General features: G+C 42.5%; 1 protein-coding gene across 2 annotated transcripts in view; it reads left to right on the top strand.

The window, feature by feature from the left end:
* The first annotated feature begins 812 nt into the window (after nt 1-812).
* KLF12 (KLF transcription factor 12) overlaps nt 813-19,893 on the top strand; it is a 224,714-nt gene continuing 205,633 nt past the window's right edge. For both annotated transcript variants that reach the window (XM_063392220.1, XM_063392219.1), the window contains exon 1: nt 813-945. The gene's annotated coding sequence lies outside the window, so the exon portion shown is untranslated. The remainder of the gene's footprint in view (nt 946-19,893) is intronic.

Genomic DNA, 19,893 nt, shown 5'->3' with positions numbered 1-19,893 from the left:
CCTTACGTGTGAAAAATCTTCCCCATAAAGGAAGTTCTCAGTTTGCAGGGGCGCGACTCGGACTTACAAGCGCTGACCAAAAAAAAAAAAAAAAAAAAAAAAAAAAAAAAAAACCACCACAACCCCACGCCTCGCATACTTCTCACGAGCTGCAGTCTGGCTGTGCGAAGGAAACAAAATAAAGAGAAGGGAAAGGCTCGCAGCGCTCAGCCCCAGGTAACAGCGGGGGCCGGGTCGGGCCGGACCCATCGCCCACTGTGTCCTTTGCCCCCGGGACGCCCCTCAGTGTTGCGACCGCGTGTCCCCCCGGGGCCCCTCCAGCGCTCCTCCCGCTCCCCACCGCCTTGTACCCTCGGGGCTCCCCCCGGCACCCCCAGCGCCTCGCCCCCCTCAGTGTCCCCTCGGCGCTCCCACAGCCTTAGGCTCCGCCATGCCCCCACACCCCGCCGAGCCTCCCCCGGCGCCTCCTTAGCCCGCCCCGCCCTCGACGCCCCCCCGCCCCGGGCCTCCCCTCGGCGCCCCCGCTGCCGGCCCCGCCCGGCCCCTCCCCGCGGCGCCCCGCTGCCCTGCCCCTCCCCGCGGCCGGGCCGGGCCGGGGCCGGGGCCGGGGCCGGGAGGGGGAGGCGCGGCCGGGCGTTCCCGTCCCCACCCCGCGGGGCGGGGCGGGCGGCGCACCGGGGCGGCCGCGGGGCGGGGGCGCGGCCCCTCCCTCCCCTCCCTCCGCCCGGCTGCCGGTGGGGGCGGGGACGCGCCGCATGCCAGCGACGCCACCGGCGCCCGCCGTGGCCGGAGCAGGGGCCGGGAGCTGGGGAGGGGGACACCGGTCCGGACCCTTTGTCTGAGCGGCCGGCGGGGTGTCGCGGCGGCCCCACGCGAGGCGCGGCCAGGCGGTGCCGGGAGCCTCCACCCCCGGCCCACCCTGCCCGGGCTCATCATGTGACGCGGGTAAGTCGGCGGCGAGCGAGCGCCGCGGCTCCCCGGGCTGCCCCCATTCATTTCCCGGGGACGGCCGCCGGCTGCCTCCGCCGGTGCGGGGTGCGAGTGCGCGGGGCACTGCCGGGGAGCGCGGGGCGGGCGGACAGACAGACACAGAGCGGGGACTCTGTGTCAGGGAAGGAAACAGTTTCTTCTCCTGCTCTGCCGCTTCTGCTCAGGTCTGTGCCGATTCCCTTTCTTACCAGGATAAACGGCTAACGTGTGTGGGGTTTGCTGCTGCTGTCCCAGCCATCCCTCTATTTAAAAAAACAAACAAACAAAACCCCACTCCTATACTGAAGTTAGATAATTTTAAAGAACAGGAGGGGGGCAGGGCGCCCCCGCCGCTTCCCCCGGCGCCGCCGGGGCGAGCCGGGGGTTAACGGCGGTGCCCTCCCTCCCCCGCTCCCTCCCCCGCTCCATCCATCCCCTCCTCCCGCCTGCCTCCATCCCTGCCGGTGCCCCGGCGGCAGCGACACCGGGGTAGGGTGCTAGGGGCCGGCCCGAACTTTTCCCTCAACTTTCCCGCTGAGGCTTTAGGAGGGGGAAAAAAGGGGTGGGGGCGGCGTTGAAAAAAGCGGGGGGAAGAATAAAAAGCGATAAGCGGGGAGTGATGAGCCGCGAGCTGGGAGCGCCCAGCCCTTTGTGCTGCCGTCCCCGGGGGGTGTGGGTGGGGGCGGGCGGACCCCGTGCACATTCGGGGCTGGGCGATTAATATATATAAACAAATATCAGGAAAGTATAAAGTGTAGCTCTCTGTGCAGGGGAAAATCCGAGTGTAACGTTGTCTGGGGGGAAGAAAATCGGACTATAGCACGCTATGGGGGAAAAAATTAGAAAGGCAAGAGTGTCGTGCTGTATTACCTTCCACAGAAATAATTACCTTCTGTGGAACAAATGCTCGCTCTTGCAGAAGTCGGGAGCTTGGGGAGCAACCCGCTGGTATTTACATTGAACGCGTGAGCCCGGAGCCGCTGCGGGAGATGGGTTACCCCATGGCATCAGCGTCACCCTCTGAAGCCCTCCGAATCCGCTGCTGGGATGGAATTTCCTCTCGGATGAGATGTGGACTCCTCTCCGCCTCCCCCAAAATCCTGCACCACCGCTGGTGCTCGGATGTTGGGGGAGGCGGATAGGAGCTACCAGACGGGTTATTCTATATTCCCCTCCCCGTGGTTTGCAGGGATGCCATGCTCCGGTCCAGACAGCGGTTTTTGGGGCTTTTTTTTTTTTTGTTTCGGATCTTGGTGTGGCACTCAGTCTCCTAAGCGGGCTTGCGTAGGAAATCAGATATTTTATGCGCTTAGGGAGGAGGTACGAGTCCTTTCGGGTGGAAGCACTGAAGAGAAGTTCACTTTATCGGGGTCTGTATAGAGCTTGTAAAATCCCGCTAGCTCTTGGCAGCCCCCCTTCCCCTGAGTACGACAGCAAACTAGTTTATTTTTTAAATTATCCATCGTGAAGTAAATGGTACTCTTCTCCCTCCCTCCACCACCCCCTTTTTGGCTTTTTTTGCTTTTCACTTTTCGTCTGGCCGCGGCAGGTAGATTATGCGCGGCAACTTTGCGAGGCTGCTTTATATAGCGCTGGCATATGGGCTCCATTTTCTGCTCTCCGGTTGGTCTACAACTCTGAAATGCACAGGAACAGCAAAGTGGTCGCAGCGTGGGATTAGTAACTGTGCTGAATAGGTCACAGATGGGGCGATAGGAGCATTTTATTAGTGACGTAAGGCTGCATAAACCGAGTCTGCTTTTTTTTTTTTTTTTTTTTTTTTTTATTATTCGTGCTGGGAGAGGGGGAGTGTCTTGAATATCTTTCTAATGGGACGTAATCAAGTTGAAACCGCTCTCTGCAAGCTAGCATGTCACCTATCGTCACAAACCAACCGCGCATAGCGAAGGGAAACATTGCGGATTTTTTTTTTAATGTCTTTTTATTTTTTTCTCCTCCCCGTGCTGCCGGAGGCTTTGGCAGCCGCTGCTGCGCTGCTGCTGGCAGGTGCCCGGGCTGGAGGCTGGTGGATGACATCACCCCCTCGGTGACACCCATGCGCGCCCCTCCCCGGGCCAGCACCCCCGCCCGCTCCCCCCCAATGCCTCCAGAACAACAGTGGTGGCATTTAACTCTTCTTATTTCTTTTTCTTTCCCCTTTTAGTATTTTTTTCCACCGGCTTTATATTTTTTTAATTTTTTTTTTTTTTTGCGCTGTGTGTGGTACCTGGAACTGGGAGCAGGGGGGCAGTCTGAGGAGCACCTTTTTTTTGGGGGGGGAAAGCTTTTTGACAAAGACTTACGCCATAGGCCATTTGATGAGTGAATGCACCTGTGCTGGATGGCTGGGAAGGAATTTAGGATATGGGAAATACTGTTTGTTTTCTGCTTCTGATAGTGAAGCAATATTAGACGTGTAAATAGGAGAGGTGGGAAATTATGTAATTTAAATTCTTTTTCTCCCAGCAATAGTTCATGATAATATTTCCAGGCCTTTCTTTGCTTTCTTGTAGAAAAACCTTTTCTGGAAAGGCCCCTGACAGCCCAAGAAGACTCTGTGTAACAACTTTTAAAAATAAACTTTCAGATTCCAGGACAGGCTAATCGTGGAGTCTTCTGCCAGCTGTTTCTGTCAGGATCAGTCAGACCTGAACATGCACGAGCAGAGTTTCACTCCAGATGCGAGGAGGCAGAAATGTGGGGCTGAAATATCTCTTCCCCTGGGAGATGTTAGAATGGGGTCAGCAAAGGGCTTGTGCTGCAGAACCCTGTGGTAGTGGCTGTTTCCCTCTCCTTTCCTTCCTGCCTAGACCAGGATGGTGTGGGATGGTATCTACCACAGTTAGATAGAAATACAGACCATGTATTTGAGGACAGTGGGCAGTGCCTTTCCTGGGTGCTTGGGGAGCTCTCTGCTGCACAGGGGAATTGCAGAACATCTGTGTAATTTGGTGGAGCTTTCAGTGCTGCTAGGGTATTGCATTGTTCAGATTTTGGATGGTCTGTAAAATAATGGAAAGTTGTGTGCCTTTTCTCATGGCTGGGTGCATGATGTCCACTTATGCAACCATTCCCAGAAACAGAGTGCTGTAGCCTTGTTTCAGGCTGCTGGATGACTTAGGTGAACCTTACACAGCTGCTGGCACCTCTTCTCTGCATGGCCAGCCCCCTTACTCTTTCCTTCAGTAAGTGTTGTTTGCTTTGTGGAACAGGTCTCATCAGTACAAAGTTGTTTTTGACCAAGTCCTAATTTGAACCAAGTAAAATAGAATGATGTGTTTGTTCATTCGTAAATGGAGATATGAAAACACTTGTTTTTACTGAAGTATCTTGCTTGTGGCTTTTGAAATACCGTATCTTGATTTCTTTTGTTGGAGAATGATTGTGGTTTGCCTTTTCTTGACATAAGTACAAAATGAGTCAAAAAAATTAATTTCTTGAAATAAAAATTTTGGTTTTAGAAAAGTTGAAATGGATGCAGCACCCAGACTTTGACCTTCTTAGTTCCTGACTAGTGGTTGTTTACTACAGCTGCAGCTGTGCCTCTTTGAAAGAGGAGGAGCTGCAAACACAAGCATGCTCACTTTTCCTGCTAAGTGGAAAACACGTAATAAACACGCTGTTTCAAAGTGAGATATTAAGCAGAGTGTTGAGCAGCCAGGTTGTGGCTTTTCCTTTCCTTTGTGCAAATTGTGCTCTGCTGTATCTGAAATACAAGTTTTGAGTCTTGCAAGTGCAAAACGTGGAAGCATGAAATGACTACGTTTCCTATACAGTAAAAAAGAATTTGGTGGTTTTTTTAGATTAAGTTCATGCTTCCACTAGAAAGGAGACATGCTTTTGCACTGTAGTACTGAGGACACTGTCAACATTATTCGTCATTGGAAAAAGTTCTATGTAACCTTACCCTGTGTTCAGCAACTGAACTTTAGACAGTCCTCTTGCTTCAACTGAATGATTTTTTTAAAGTTGCTACTAAACGCAAAAAAATCTCCAAACAACAGCAAGAATTGTATTTGATAATTCCGTGTCAAAATGATTGCTTTAGTTTATGGCTAGACAGGCGTGTGTTGACAAACTTTATTGAGGTGTTGATCAGACCTTGTGGCACTGTTGCAAAAGTGGGTAAAATTGGACCAATCTAAGGAAAGTTGCGGAGTCAGTTTTGGTTTTTAGATATATGTGTATGTGCATATATAAACCCCAGTCTTAATCATTCTGTTTGCATTTTGAGTCTCTCTTTTGTGCAGAAAATTAGCTTAGATTTTGTGCCCTGAAATATTTGAACTTTTTCATACTTCTGCAGAGTTCGGTGACTGATAGGTTTGAAGTTTATATGAAATCTGTGCTCTTGTGTGCTCACAAGCAATACCTGTAGGAGATTAGCTCAGCTGGTCAGAGCATGGTGCTCAGCACATGCCAAGCTGTGGGTTCTGTACCTGTGTGGGCCATTCATTTAGGAGATGGATTTAATGATCTTGCAGGTCCCATTCAAGTCAGAATATTCTGTAGTTCTACAGTATGAAAAACACAGACTGTTCTTTAATTAGTTCTATTTACCTTTTGACTGCAGAGAACTCTTAAAATAATACTGAAAGAAGAGAGAAAATGAATGTGGCTTTGCCAGAAAGTGTATCTATGCTGTATGTAATGCTGAGCTTGTGTGGGCTTTTTTGAGTTGTGTTATAGCTCTTCATATTAATTAGAAAGCCTTATCTAAACTTGGGACTAAACCAAAATTGAATTATTATATACAGGGTTTTTTTTTGCATCTATGTCTGCTGCAGAAAAATGTGTTTTGATCTAGAGAACACAAATTTTAATTATGGGGTGCCTTGATTCTGTAGCTATTTTTGTAATTTCCTGGATTTTTGGGATGGCATGGTGGCATGAACCATCCCAGTGTTTCTCAAATGCATGGTAAAACTTAAGAATGAAAATGTAAAGTCGTGTGATGCATGTTCAGGGACTGTATACTTTATACTGTCTGTTTCTTCATGCACTCAACATCTGTACATACAGTTCCCGTGCTAGAGGAGTCCCTTCAGCCACAGCTACAAGGGTAGGACTTACCTCAGTGTTGGCTTGCTGATTTATTTGTTGTTTTTTTAAGTTCAGTAAAATCACAAGGATGCAAAAACTGGGGTTTATTGGAACTAAAAAAACTGTGCCAGGATCAAGGGAGATGCTATGATGAAAAACTATTACAAGTATATACTCAGTGATAATAAAGTCGGCCAAGACTGTCACACACTGACATTTCTGAACCTCAGAATGTGATCCTGGTAACGTCTGTGTTTCTTTTAAAATCTGGTTTATTTGTACATATATATTTTTTTTTTAATTTTTTTGTTTGTTTCTTGTAACAAACGCCCTCATGTGCAGTGGTGTTTATCCTTTTGTGGGTGGCTGGCAGCTCTGGCATTGACAGCCTTTGGAATTGCAGTGCAGACCAGCACCACTTGAGTTAAGGAATGTGTGGTTAGCAGTAGCAAGCTTTTGTCCTCTCTGTGAACCAGCCTTCAGGACGGGAATGAGGCTTGCTCTTTGCTAATGGCTGGCACAGTATTTGCTACATAGCAGAGTAATGATGGTACTCAAAAATCCCGAGCTTTGTTCCTGGCCTGGCTGTGGGGCGAGTGTGTTCTCGTTGTTTAAACATAGAACAATCAAATGCATGACCTTGGACATCAGTGCTGCTAAGGGATAATTAATCAGATGATGTATCATGTCAGGAGACCCGAATTCCAGTCTCATTTTTGTCATGTGTCACCTGGGACAGGCACTTTGTTATCCTCTCTGTAAGGTGGTAAGCAGTGACCCTAATTCCCTATTAATGTGAGGTGTTGTCCAGTGGTCAGAGTAGCAATGAGCACAAGGTTTTGCGTGCTAATGCTGATCCTCCTGATGATAGCCTAAATAATTTCTTTTTCTCTGCCTTGTCCAAGAAAAGTTTTTCTGGTGGTGGTGTTGCATCTTTGCTCTGGAGCCTTACAGGTCCCTGACAGCAGCATGGGCAGCACAGTGATGCAGGCAGGCTGCGTGGGTGCAGGGGGTGGGTGCACAGAGCTCAGGCCGGCTGGAAATAAGGTCACGTCCATTCACAGGGTTGGAGATGCTATCAGTGAGCTCTTGGGAGCCTTCCTGAGCGTGAGTGAACTGTAATTCTCATATACTTTGTTCAAGTCTTGACAGGCTGCCATTCACAGTGGTAAAGGCAACTGTCTCTAACCCAACATTTTCTATCTCTGGATACCTGAAGGAAAGTCTTTCAAAAAAAGTACTCTTTACAGAAAAAGTACTGATTTTTTTGTTGCTTTTTTTTCACTACCAAAATACTCAGAAGTGGCTGGTGTGTTCTCAGATACTTTTAAATCAGATTTTAATATACCAGTCACTGAGCATTTCTGTTGAAACTATTAAAGTTTGTTAGCTGGAATATATAGTATTAGAAATTTGTTTCATCAGTTTCAAAGAATACCCACGGCTTTTTATTTACTATGGATGTTATTCCTTTGTTTTTTTCCCCCATAGTACCAGCTTTTTCAGATGATCTGCAAAAAATTGAGGGGACCTTATATAGCAAACATAATAATATGTAGTCATCTGAGCTCTTTTGGATTAATGATATCAATTGCCAATTCCTCCTAGAAAAAAAGGAAGATAATGACTATAAGTATTATGTAGTAACATTTGACAGGAATCTGAGCAGGACATAACTTAAAATCAGAATAATATATATTTTATTTATCTTTCTTTATTTTGAGTGTTTAATGCTGGCATGAAATAGTTTTGAGTTAGACTTCAAATATGGGTTGGCAGTGCTCTAGAAGAGCATGTAAAGAGCTGTGATTGATGACACTTTAAAATCTTTTAATGTGTTGGACAGTAGTTGGAGCTCTTCCAGTTCCTTTTTCAGAGAATCTTTCAGTTGCAAGAAAATTGCAAGTGGGAAATGAAAAGATTTTTCTTAAGAAAATAATAAGTAGAGAAAAACATTCCTTTCCACTTTCTATAAATTGGTAGCAGTTACATGGCGACTTAATTTTACTTGTTCCATTTAGCCAAGGAAATCTTTTGTATAGACAAAAATTGTGCCCAACACAGTTTTGAAAGGAAAAAATGAGCTTTTGAAAGTGAGAGCATGCAGAGTTGGTCTAGTTAGGTGGCAGATTTGAAGGCAGCTATTTCTGATAACATCGTCATTTTCACTTTTACTTTTGAGATCTATGTTCAGCTAAATCAAAATTTAGCTAAAATGTCTTTGTTGAAAGAGTATATCTTAATTAAACCTCCTATTTTGAGAGGGTGGTAGATTTGTAATTTTTGATTGTGGCTTTAGTGGGATAGAGTTTACAGTAGTCACATCAAACAATTAAACTTAGTAAACTGAAAAAATAATGAGATTTAGTGCACTTTCTCTGCTTTGCATCCCAGCCAGTATCTGAGATAGATTTATTTTGTGTTTGCTGGAGATGTGCAGTCCTTTGGGTTTCATGTGTTGCTGGATTTAGGAACAGGGCATTTCCTTTGCATTGTGATGCTAAAGAAGTATGTGAGATAGGCAGGGATGGAAGGCTGAACTCTGCCACCTTGGACACCTGCCTAAGTCAGTTCTGGTGGACAGTTTGAATAAAATACTTCCCTTTTCCAAAAAAAAAGAGCTAAGCTCATCCTTGCCTCAGAAGTGTGCACTAAAATCACAACACTAGAATAATTCTTACGGTCAAAAGACCTTCAGAAAACTTCTCTCTGATCCTGACAGTACAGGAAGTCTCAGATGTTTAGTTCACACGTAAATGAGTACATTGTGCTTGCTAAAAATAAGTGAGAGCACTTGCATTGCTCAAATCCTGGGAGAAGCACTGGAGGCCCTGAAGGGTTTGGTGGTGGTGAGGAAGGAATATCAGTTTCTGTGGGCTCTTCTTGTGGCTTTAGTTATTTGGTGTTTTATATATTGTGAGAGCAGGTTGACCCAGGCAGGCTGGGATTTTCTATAGTAGGGACAGCATCAGGAGTGGTACCATTAGTGGTTTGGTACCCAAGTCCTCTTGAGGGCACAGCCTGAAGTCCATCAACAGAAATGAAAGATATTTGTACCTTCAGATCCTGTTCCCACCCCCTTCCCCTGAAATACTACCGAAGTTCCACTTGTGTGGCTTTCATGGACACATCTTTTTTTCTTGCCGTAAACAAAAAGGAAATAAAAAAGGGGAACTAAAGTAAAAGAAGGAAGTTTCTTCTTGTGATGGATTCTGAGTGCAGTTGACGCTGCATGTTCCCGTCCATCAGTTCTCATCCCTGTGTGTTTAGTTGTTGTGCTGCTTTCTGCCTGTGGCCAGCAGCGCTACCTGGCCTCTCTTTGGGTGAGGAATGCTGCACTCTTCCTCTGGCTGTAACCCTTCTGTTGATAGCTTTGTAATTAAAAAGCTTCTGAATTCTTATAAGCAGCCACATTTCTGGATCCTGGATTATTTGAAAGTGGCTTCCTTTTAACAAAAAAGATAGCCACTTTAACTATTCCACACCCCCGTTTTTTCTTAACATTTCTATTTGTACAGTTGTATTTTGGAGACATCTGACCAAAGAAGCCTTTATAGATTACATTTTTATATATATGTGTGTGTGTGTATTTGCTGAAATTGCTACTTGCTTTGCATAAGGGTTATTTTCTCAGTAGTTCAGTGCCTAACTGGCAAGCCCTTGGAGCAGGCCTGCCCTCCTGGAAGCATGGCTTTCTGTGGCAGAGAGAGGGAAAGGTGGGGTCAAGGTGTTTCCCTGCATTTGGTTGTGGGTTCCGTAGTGTCTTTCAGCAGACCAGAGTATGCCAGGGTTACTGCCATACCCAGGCTGACTCCTTGCGTGTTACTGCGATATCAAAAATAGAAACATGAGCTTAGTGTGAAAAGTCTTTTCATATTGCTAATGTATTAGAAATACAAAAATAATCAGTGGAAATATTCTCCTTGTGTTAGACAATGTTAGAACTAGTTCAGAAAACCCAAAAATTCTAATGTCTCAAAAAATCTGTAACAGTAATTTACAGAAATGAGACACATGCTATGGCAATCATTTGGTATGATCTAAAACAGTAATTCCTGTCAATATTTGACGGACATCATAGAGTTTTCAGTTTAAAAGTTGAATGACTAGGCTGCAGCTCTTTTGAAGCTTGAGGTTTGGCAGCTGTGTCAAGTACAGAAATTGTGTCCTAAAAGCATCTTGACAGTGCTGAAATGCCATAGAAGAAGTGAAGCTACAAAGCCACGTTTAACTGACATATAAGTTACAAAGACTTTTAGGGATTTCTGTCTGGATGAACAAGTTCAAATTTAGCCACAGATGTTCAGAGTCTTAGCTGGTGGTGAACAGGTTGGCATTTAAGCAGGTAGCACAGGAAATGTGCAAGTTGAATGCAGTATACTCACTGGAGGCAGGACTTAGTGAAGTGAGTAGAGGTATTATCATATTATCATATCTCTCATTGGATCAAATTGTAGTTTCATTGATTTGAATATCAGAGGAGACCATTGTGGTCATCTAATTCAATTTAAGTAATGCCACCAGTAGAGTATCACCTTGTCCTGTACAAATCATGTGTGGTGTGCATGGTCTCTTGGAGCTGGAACATTCTGTGAGTAGATGTTTCTGATGTAAAAAACTTTATGCAGTGAGCAATCAACTGTCATCTTTGGTGAGCTGTTCCAGTGGCTATAATTACTCTAATCTCTATGCATTATTTCTTCCCTGAATTTATCCATATATTTGGCTTCCAGCCACTTAACCCTGTTATACTTATGTCTCTAAAATGAGTGGTCAACCAGTCTCCTGTCAATTCCTTCTCTGTCTTTAGTTTCAGAATATGCATAATTGAACAGTGTTTTACTTTGTGGCTGTTAAAGACGGTGAATTGATTTAAGTCATTTTGACTTCCAAGTAGTGGGCAGGAAAACTTGATTTAAACAATCAGTTTAAATCTTGTTTGGTTTTTATAGTTCTTACTCATTTTCCGTTCCCAGTGCTGTCTTTTGGGTGAGTGATGCTTAGTGTGCTGATGCACAGCAGACAAAATAATCTTTACGCAGAGTATACTCAAATTTTTATTTGAGAGAATGCATTGTATGCATACCTGTGTATTTTAAAAGTTTGTGGAGTTAATGTTCATTTGCTGTGTTTGAGTTTTCCGATGTTTAATATTACAGTGTGGCTGACGTGTTTCTGATTTACTAGGTAGTTCAGTTTTATGACTGAGTTTGTCAACTATACTTACAAACTGGAATTTGTACACTGTGGAAAACATCATTAAAATAATTTTTATTAATATCTTGGTTTCTTTTTGATATGCCAGGTACTTTAAATATCTTAATAAAATGTATTAATGTTACAATTAACTTTTAGAATGAATAAAAGGAAACTAGTACTTAGTTATTAAGAGAAACTCAATTTCTATTAAAAATGCCCTGGGGAATTTTAGAACTAGTAGCTATCGCCCTTCAGCATATTGTTTATATTAAAGAGCTGTAAGAGAAACATATTTACCTAGTTTAATTTGCTCATGGTAGATTTTTCAACTTCTGAATGATCCAGTAATTTGTGGTGGTTGAATATGCTGTGAGAAATAAGATATTCTGTTCTGCACCTGCTTATTGATTAGTTTGTGTTTCAGTTCTGTTTAGTCTGTGTTTTTTATAGGGTAAGTAGTTTCTTTGAAACTTAAAGAGCAAATGAGTACTGCTTGGGCATTGATGAGAGAAGGAATGTAAATTGGTTTCACAAATTCAAATGTAATTTTGGTGAAAAAATTAAATAAGAGTCAGAATTTTTCAATGGAACATAGAATAATGTTACTGGGAAAAAAAGCCAGTTCTTTACCAGACAGATTTTGGAGCAGCCTTTGTTAGCCTGCTCCTTCTAAACATTTTCAAAAGATAGGATTAGCCAATGACTCTTGTTTTGTGAAACCGCATATGGAAATAATTTTTTCAACTGCTTAATTTATTCTCAGCTGATGCCACTGACACCCCAGTTCTCAGGTGCCTTTTTGAGCATATCTATTCAGTGTATTATGTAAAGTATGAAATAGGATGGTTGTTGGCCAAAGATACCAGCTGAGCAGGAGCACCCAGGCTCCAGTGTTCGGTGTGCTTACCTTGTGCTGCACTTCAGATCTTCAAGTATCTTACTCTGTTTTGTTTTTGTTTTCTTCCTATGCTTTTTCAAGATAATTTCAAATTTAATAGTGCTGTTATTTGGATAGTCTGCTCCCTTTGTCCTGCAACTGCTTTTCATTAATCATACCAGTTTTAAAAGAGTTACCTGTAGGAGTACCTGGTGATTTTGCTGAGCTCTGCTCAACCTGGGGAAGTTTGGCTCCTTAATGGTAGTCTTACCTTTGAAGTCCTGCTGGTACTCAAACCGGACCTTTTCACTTCAATTATTTCATTTTTTTTGAGACATTTTTCAGTGTTTAGGTATACACTGCTCTATTTCCTCAGTCTTTTCAGAAAGAGTCTTTTAAATAAAACTTAATTTCTGCATATTCTGCCTTTAAAACTGTGATCGTAAGTAACCTTATTTTACAGGGAAACTACAGATGCGCCTTTCTCTTTTTCTTTGCCTTCTCCCTAACTTCTTTTAGTAGCAACTAAAGAGCAAAGCAAGATTTTTTTGCTTGCCAGTTTTTTCATTGTGTAGTTTCATTCAGTGTGTTAATTTCCTTTCTACTTGTATTTGTCATGGAGCCAGGCAAAATGATGTAGGACACAGAGCTATCAAAAAGCAGTACAGTTGGAAAGGTAATTTGCTTCTTCCTCAAAGAGGGAGAAGGAAACTTGTTGGCTGTTTTGCTTTCTTTTTGCAAATTGACGTAACTAGTGCAGATCCTGTGAGAAGGATCAGGGCTGGAAACAAGGACCATTGTGCAGCCTAGCCTTGTGCAGCAAGTTAGAAAACTGGGAAATGGTGGTCAGAGGAAAGGTTTTATTAATGCTTCAAGCTGCGTGAGAGCAAAATAAACCAGGTAAAGAGCACTAGAAATATGCCTCTGCATGGTGGAGAGTCTCTGATGAAAGAATATCTCTTTATGCTCTTGAGAGAAGTCCAAATGGGTGTTTACTTACCTGTGTTTTAAAAGAAAGCACAATACATTGCAAAGCTAATTTTACAATCACCTCATGCACTGCTACTGCAGAACAAATTAGCCTGTGAGAACAGATACCACCTTCATAAGATCCAGATTAAGATAAGATTGGGTTTTGGTGGCTTGTTAGTCCCAGCATTTGCTCCAGTTTTTCCTCCTTGACACTGTTCTTCAGTGCAGTGTCTGTTGAGGCTTCCAGTGAGATGCTTTCACTTTCCTCTGTTGAGCTTGCTACTGTTTATGATCTTTATGTTCTTTAGTTTATTAAGAAATAGCCCTGTACTATCCAGCAGTGATTTGGAAGGTTCCTGAATGAAGCTCATGAAGGTCTCGACACAGAACTTTTGAACTTTGTCATCTGAGTACAGTGCTTTGCATGGCAGAGAAGAAATGTGAGCCTAAAGCATTTGTGGTCATTAGTTTAAAATCTTTTCCCTGCAAAGCCTAATACTAATTTCATTTTTTTAATTCAAGTGGAATGTTTAGGTTTTGTTTCTTGTTCTTCACCAGTAATGTTGCTCTTTCTTTCTCTGTGCAATGACTACCCTTTTATTTGTTTTTACTTTTGAATTTTAAAGTTTTTTTTAATGCAAAAATTAGTTTCTATTGCACAATTCTAAATGTAAAAACCAGTCATACCTTAATTTACATTTTCATGTTATAGATGACATAGCATGTTATAGGTCCCTGGAGCCCTGAATTTCTGCTGAGGACTTATTGCAGCAGTTCCTGAAAACAGTGTGGTGAGGCAGTAACCCCTTGGTTTCTGGGTTGGTGCCATAGGCAGCTGGAGCTGCAGGTGGTGGCTCAGTGCTGGTGTCTTGTATTACCTTTGGAAAAGCTTGTAGTACCTCACAAGTTGCTACATGGAAAGCACGTAGCCTTTCTTCCATTTAGGTCAGGTTGTCAGATGCTTTTGTGTCCTGCTCTTCTGTAAATGGCACAGCTGAGGTTTGAGGTGTCCATGACTTCACTTGCAATCTAGCAGGAGGGTCCTGGGGATCCTTTCCTCTCCTTGCAGTCTGGGTGTGGTCTGCCTTTTCTATGTGTCCTTGTGTTTGTTCTGCCTCCAGGATCTTCGGGAAGTATTTCTGTTCTCTCCCATCTGTTTCCCAGTTGTGCTCCTGGATTCTGTGAATGTTGCCCTTCTCTGGGATGAAGGCAGGATGCAGGGGAAAGAAACTACTGAATTAAGGGGTATGAGGAGGACATAAGTGGTCCTTGAAAAGTGAAGTTGTGTGTTTCATGAGTAAATGGTGGCAAAAGAAAGCCCTTTGTTGCTCAGTGATGACCTAAAAAAGTTTGAAAACTGCATATATACAAATATATATGCTGAATATACTTAACGCGCGACATGGATTTCTCTTCTTGCAGCACTGGTTATTATCCCCAGAATATGTTGTCCATTACTATCATCTCAGTCACAAGCTGTGAAATGACACTTTTTATTCTGCAGACAACTTTGAGACTTGCTGCAAGACAGAAACTGGTTTTAACTTCTTGCCAAAGAAGTTTATGTACCTAGTGTGATGTGTGGTATGTTGTGTTAAGTGATTCTGCTGCAGTGGATTCATTTTTGTTTTTAAAACAATCCTCTTGTAATGTCAGAAGTCTTCTGGCTGCTCCTTCGAGGTTTTGCGTTTTATTTTGTGTGCTGTTCTTGAGTACGTGTCTTTGTAAGTTGCAGATTTGTGCTGGCTGCAGTGAATTGCTACAGCTGAAGTCTGTGAGCTTGGCTTGATGCATATTACATCCAGAGGAGGTTCGTGAAGGGCTGGTGTTTCTTTGGTTTCCCTGAGCCACAAAAAAGCATCCATGTCTTAGCCAGTGTTGAGTTTCTCTGAGAAAGCAAAATGCAGCATTTTGAGCTCTGAGTATGTTTTGTGTATTAAAACAGTTGCTGAAGGTGTCCTGTAGGTAGATGTGAGCAGATGAGAGAGTGATAGGTATTTTTCTAGTCTGTATTCTTTTGACAAAGCTTCAGAATCTTTGTTTTTCAGTAAGAATGTTTTGACACAAAATGCTTTATAAATATATAATTTAAATTACATTACCTGGCTATTTGGAAACAGAAGTCTTACAGAACTTCTAACAGACAGGAAAATGAATTTGTGTGTTGCTTTGATCTGCCTTCAATATGCAAGAGCACAAAAATACTGTTGCAAGCATCTTGTTTTAAAGTTTAAAGTCTTCACACTTATCAAAGTGGAATTCATAAATTTGTTATTTCTCTTTAAGACTTTACTTTTTCCTGCTTTCTTCTTCAAGTAGAGATATTATGTGATTGCTGCTTAGCTTATAATCTTGCTTCTTCCAAAGATCCCATCCAAAAAATTACTTTAAGTATATTTTGTGCACCTCACCATTTACTTTATATCTGCAGGATGCAGTGAGCAGTCATGCCTTAAATTGTTGTAAATATCTGTCAAACAAGAAAAATAGTAGAAAAATGATCAAGTAAGCAGCATTCTGTTACAACATGCTACTCTGTTCCTAGATTTGATTTCTATCTTCATTAACATTTGAACTTTACTATGAAATGCATAGTAATGTTTTTAGAGAGGTAGGTGAGATACACACTGTAAGTGATGTACTGACAGTTTGGAAGTCACTTAGTAAGTGCCTCATTTTAACACATGCAAAATGAATGTAATGCTATTTACTTAGGACACTTTTAGGTCTACCATTGGGGAAAATACATACAAAAGCTGAATAATACAATGGCGATAAGATGTGTGCTTCAGATGGCAGGCTCCACAGAGATTTTTGTAGATGCTTGCTGTGTACATTACTTCAGTTGCCTCCGCATGCTGATATTTTTTTGGAAGATATAAGGAAAAGCGTAACTTCTTTGTCAGACTGAGAATAACTTCTGTGAGCCTTGTAGCCATGAAAAGTGTATTGAAGGAGGCTGTTTGCAAGAGGTATTATCCACTTGGTTTCCTTGGAAACATGAAACATGATTTACAAATATTGACTTCAGAAATCTGCAGCTTAGAGGTAATCCTAAACTGTTGGTTCAGGCTTTTAAATTAATATCTCTAAAGAGTTCTGGCCATGTTGAAAGTCACTGCATGTCCATGAAATGACATTTATAATAATTCTGTGTTTCTTGGTGTAATAGCCAATTCGGAATGCTGGAGGACTGGAAGAATCTGGGTTTTACTGGTAAAGGGATATTGAACTGGGAACCCTGGCTTCAGTTTCACCTGTGTTAAACAGTTCAACTGCAGACAAAATGAAAGAATTGATGCTCTTAAAAGTCAGTTAGTGCCTTATGACTGATGAAGTGCAACCTGAAATACTCTCTTCATGGTGAAGTTTAGACACTAAATTATCATTCATGTCTTGTAAATGTTTTAAAACTCAGTGGAGGGTGGATTGAATGCTCCTTGTTATGTTCATCTAAGAGATTGTGTGATAAGCTTAAGTAAATTACATTTACTAGATAACTTACTTTCATTGTATAGGAATTTTCATATACACTTACTTTTAAAACTGCTGGTCATAGTTTGGTCTTGCTGACCTGGTTAAGTTTTTGAAATGAGAACTGCTTTATCCCTGGAACACAGTGTTAGGTTATCTTGAAATTGGCATTAGATTCATGCTGGGGGGATGGAAAGTGGCACCAATATGAGAGAAGAAGCGTACAGCAGAGTATGGCATACATGTTGTGAATGCTGACTGCTGGGTAAAGATTGCATCTGTGCACTCATTAGTGAGGAGCAGGTCTTGGTTCAGAGATGCTGCTGGCTGTGGTTTGATTTGTGCATCTAGTATCAGTAGTGGCTTATGTGGTTCCAGTTACCAACTATCTCCTGTGGTGTGTCCCTCCCTTCTTCTGTCTTGGAAGAAAGAAATTGCCCAAACTTCTTTGGTTTCCCTGAGTTATTTTAACTTGCGTTATTTTCCTAGTTCATCTCCCAAAACAGCTATGGCTGTGTAGGAGCAGTCTGTTGGCTGGAGGCATGAAAGCACCTCTAGCTATTCCTCAAGTTAAGAGTGGGAAAACCTTATATTCCCTGCACTCTTAGTCTGTAGGAGAACACCTCCAGAGCAGAGATGAGGTGAGATCTTGGGTTTTCCTGCAGAAAAGCCATATGTTTGTCTGCTGGTTGTAGTGCTGATAGTTGCATGGCCATGAGGCGGTGGCAAGGCACGGTTTTTGAGAAGGTATGATGCATTAGGATGAAAAGGTAATGTACTTTGAAGGAATATGAGCATGCAAGTCTGAGCTTCTGTTTTAGACCAGAGTAAGACTTTGTGTCTCAAGCCGTTGGATTCTTTTCCCTCAAGATGTCTTTCACGTTTTATACAAATGCCATTACTCCTTATGAACTGTGTTTTGCTTGGAGATTAAAAAGGTGTTTATGATGGGTGGCCTAAGGTGGCCTTTTGTTAATTAAGGCAGGATGAGCCTAGGTCCACCTTCATCTGGGTTTGTAGGAGGATTTTACCCTGGAAGTAGGAAGTTGGATGCAGACAGGTGGCTGTGCAGGTTCTTGTAAGGATCAGGTCCTCAATATGCGGAGGCACTGGTGGTGTAGGCAAGCAAGGACTGCTGAAACCTGTAGGTCAATGTGTCAGATAAGATGGCTGTATCTGTGAGCTGTATGTCTAGTGGGACCAAGGATTGAGAGCAGATAGGACACCACAGAAACCTCCCTGCATGGGCCAGGCAGTGCTACTTTCCTCATCAAGCCAGTTGAACTAAGCAAAAATGCTTTGCCCAGTGGTTCTGTAAATACTGTCTAACATCCTGAAAGGCTACAGAGCTGTTTGTCTCCCTGGATGCTAAGGAAACATTCATCTGTATTATTTTTCAGTGGATGGTTCTAGCTGATGAGGACAGCTTGCTCTTGACTTAGCCCATGCCATGGCTGTGGTTTATGGTGGAAAAGGCTGTGAGGAGGCAGAAAGATTAATGAACAGGAGCAGAGAATTAGAGACTTGAGGAAAGAAAGTTCATATGCAGAAAAATACAAAAAGGTGGAAAATGGCAGTGTTGCAAAATCCCAGAAAACAATGGAGACCCTTGTTGGTAACTTGTGTACTGAAGCTTTAAGCTGACGGGGAGGTCAGTAAACTGCCAAAAAGTCTTCTTGATGTTTGCAGAAGGAAGACTGAGAAAGGGCAGCACTTGAGTCTTAGGGTGGGATGGTTTTTTGTTTGGTTATTTTTAAAGTGCACAAATAATCAAAGCAGAATGTAGAGTTGTGTATGCCTGAAGTCAGAACAGGTATACAGAATTGTTCATTGAGGATTGTAACCATGCTTCAAAAATTGAGTATGAAGGCTTAGGATGGCAAACATAGGAAGATAATGATATCAAATGAACTCTAGTTCTCTGTATAACCAAATAAACTGCATGGGTTACTGCAAAGTTAGTCAAGATGGGAACAAGGGTTTACAGCATAAGAGTTCTACTAAAATTAGGATTGTTTTCATGTGTAGCCATTGAGCCAATACAAATTGAATTTCATATTGCAGGATTGATTGTAAGATAAATGCCTCCAGAGGAATCTGGAGAGAAGACACAAACTTAGAAGGATAAAGGAATAACTGCAGCAAAGAGGTACAGAGAATTCTTAGGATACAAAAGTAGAAAATCAAAATGCATGAGATAGCAGTGCGATAATAGCTTTTATTATTTTGTGTTTTTTCATTTCATAATATGTAGTGTCTTCCAAGTATCACTCACTTTAGGTGATTAGAATAGTAGCCATATAAGGTGTGCAGCCTCTAAGGGAGAAGCTGGGAAAAAAAACCAGCCTTAGACTTTTACTGCTTTTTACTGATTTTCTAGAGCATCACCACTAAATTGGTAGTTGCAAAAAACTCAATCCTGTGAAACATCAAGAGAATGTCATATATTCACTGTTTTTTCTGGCAGAATATTGATATTATTTTTAGTTTTAGAATCTTTGCTGTTTTTAGCCTGTATAGGTAGATTTAGGAACAGTTATGTGATACTGATTTAGCTGTTGCTGTATGATACCAGAGGCTCAGAGCACCTCTTGTCTTTGTGGTGGCTTTAAAGCAACTCCAACCCAGCATCAGTGTCAGTCCTCAGATACATCAGCTCTTACTCTAGGTTCTACTGACTTTTGTAAGTAAAGTGATGGAAGAAGTAAAAGATGACATTAGGCACAGGTAAAGAGAAATATTCAAAAAATTCAGTTCAAGTAGAAAGTATCTCTTTCTTGCTTACCTTCAACCTGTAAAGTGTGTGAATCTCTGAGTATCAGCCAGTTGTCTTACCAGGCATGAGAGCTACAAGGTGTTAAAGCTTTCTGGACAGAGCACTTGTGTTATCTGTAACCTGATTATGGAAGAAAGAAAGAGAGCTATTCCTGCTAGAGGAAGATGGAGACAGCTGTTTTCAGCTCTGTGATAAGATATTTTTCATGTTGAAGCTGAAATCCCCATTTGAAGTGTTCAGGGCCAGGTTGAGTGGGGAGTTGAGCAACCTAGTTTAGTGAAAAGTGTCCCTGCCCATGGCAGGGGAGTTTGGAACTAGTCGATCTTCAAAGACCCTTCCAATCTGAGCCATTCTGTGACTCTACATGAAAGGAGCTAGTGTGGAGGTAAGTTGGAGATGCCAAAACCTTGAATCAGAAAGGGCTGTTTCATGTCTTCCATTCTGTGTCTGTCACCAAGCTATCATTGCTTAGTGTGAGGTTTGAGCCAGTGGCAGATGGCTTCCTCTGAGAAGAGGAAAGGACGAGGAAGAGAAGTTATGATAGAATTGGCAAAACTTAGAGTCATTCTCACTGACTGAAAGG

The sequence above is a fragment of the Prinia subflava genome, chromosome 3 (assembly GCF_021018805.1).
Source record: "Prinia subflava isolate CZ2003 ecotype Zambia chromosome 3, Cam_Psub_1.2, whole genome shotgun sequence".
In the NCBI taxonomy this organism is placed as follows: domain Eukaryota; kingdom Metazoa; phylum Chordata; class Aves; order Passeriformes; family Cisticolidae; genus Prinia; species Prinia subflava.
Note: the sequence above shows the minus strand (reverse complement) of the source record. Positions and strands in the feature narration are given on the sequence as shown.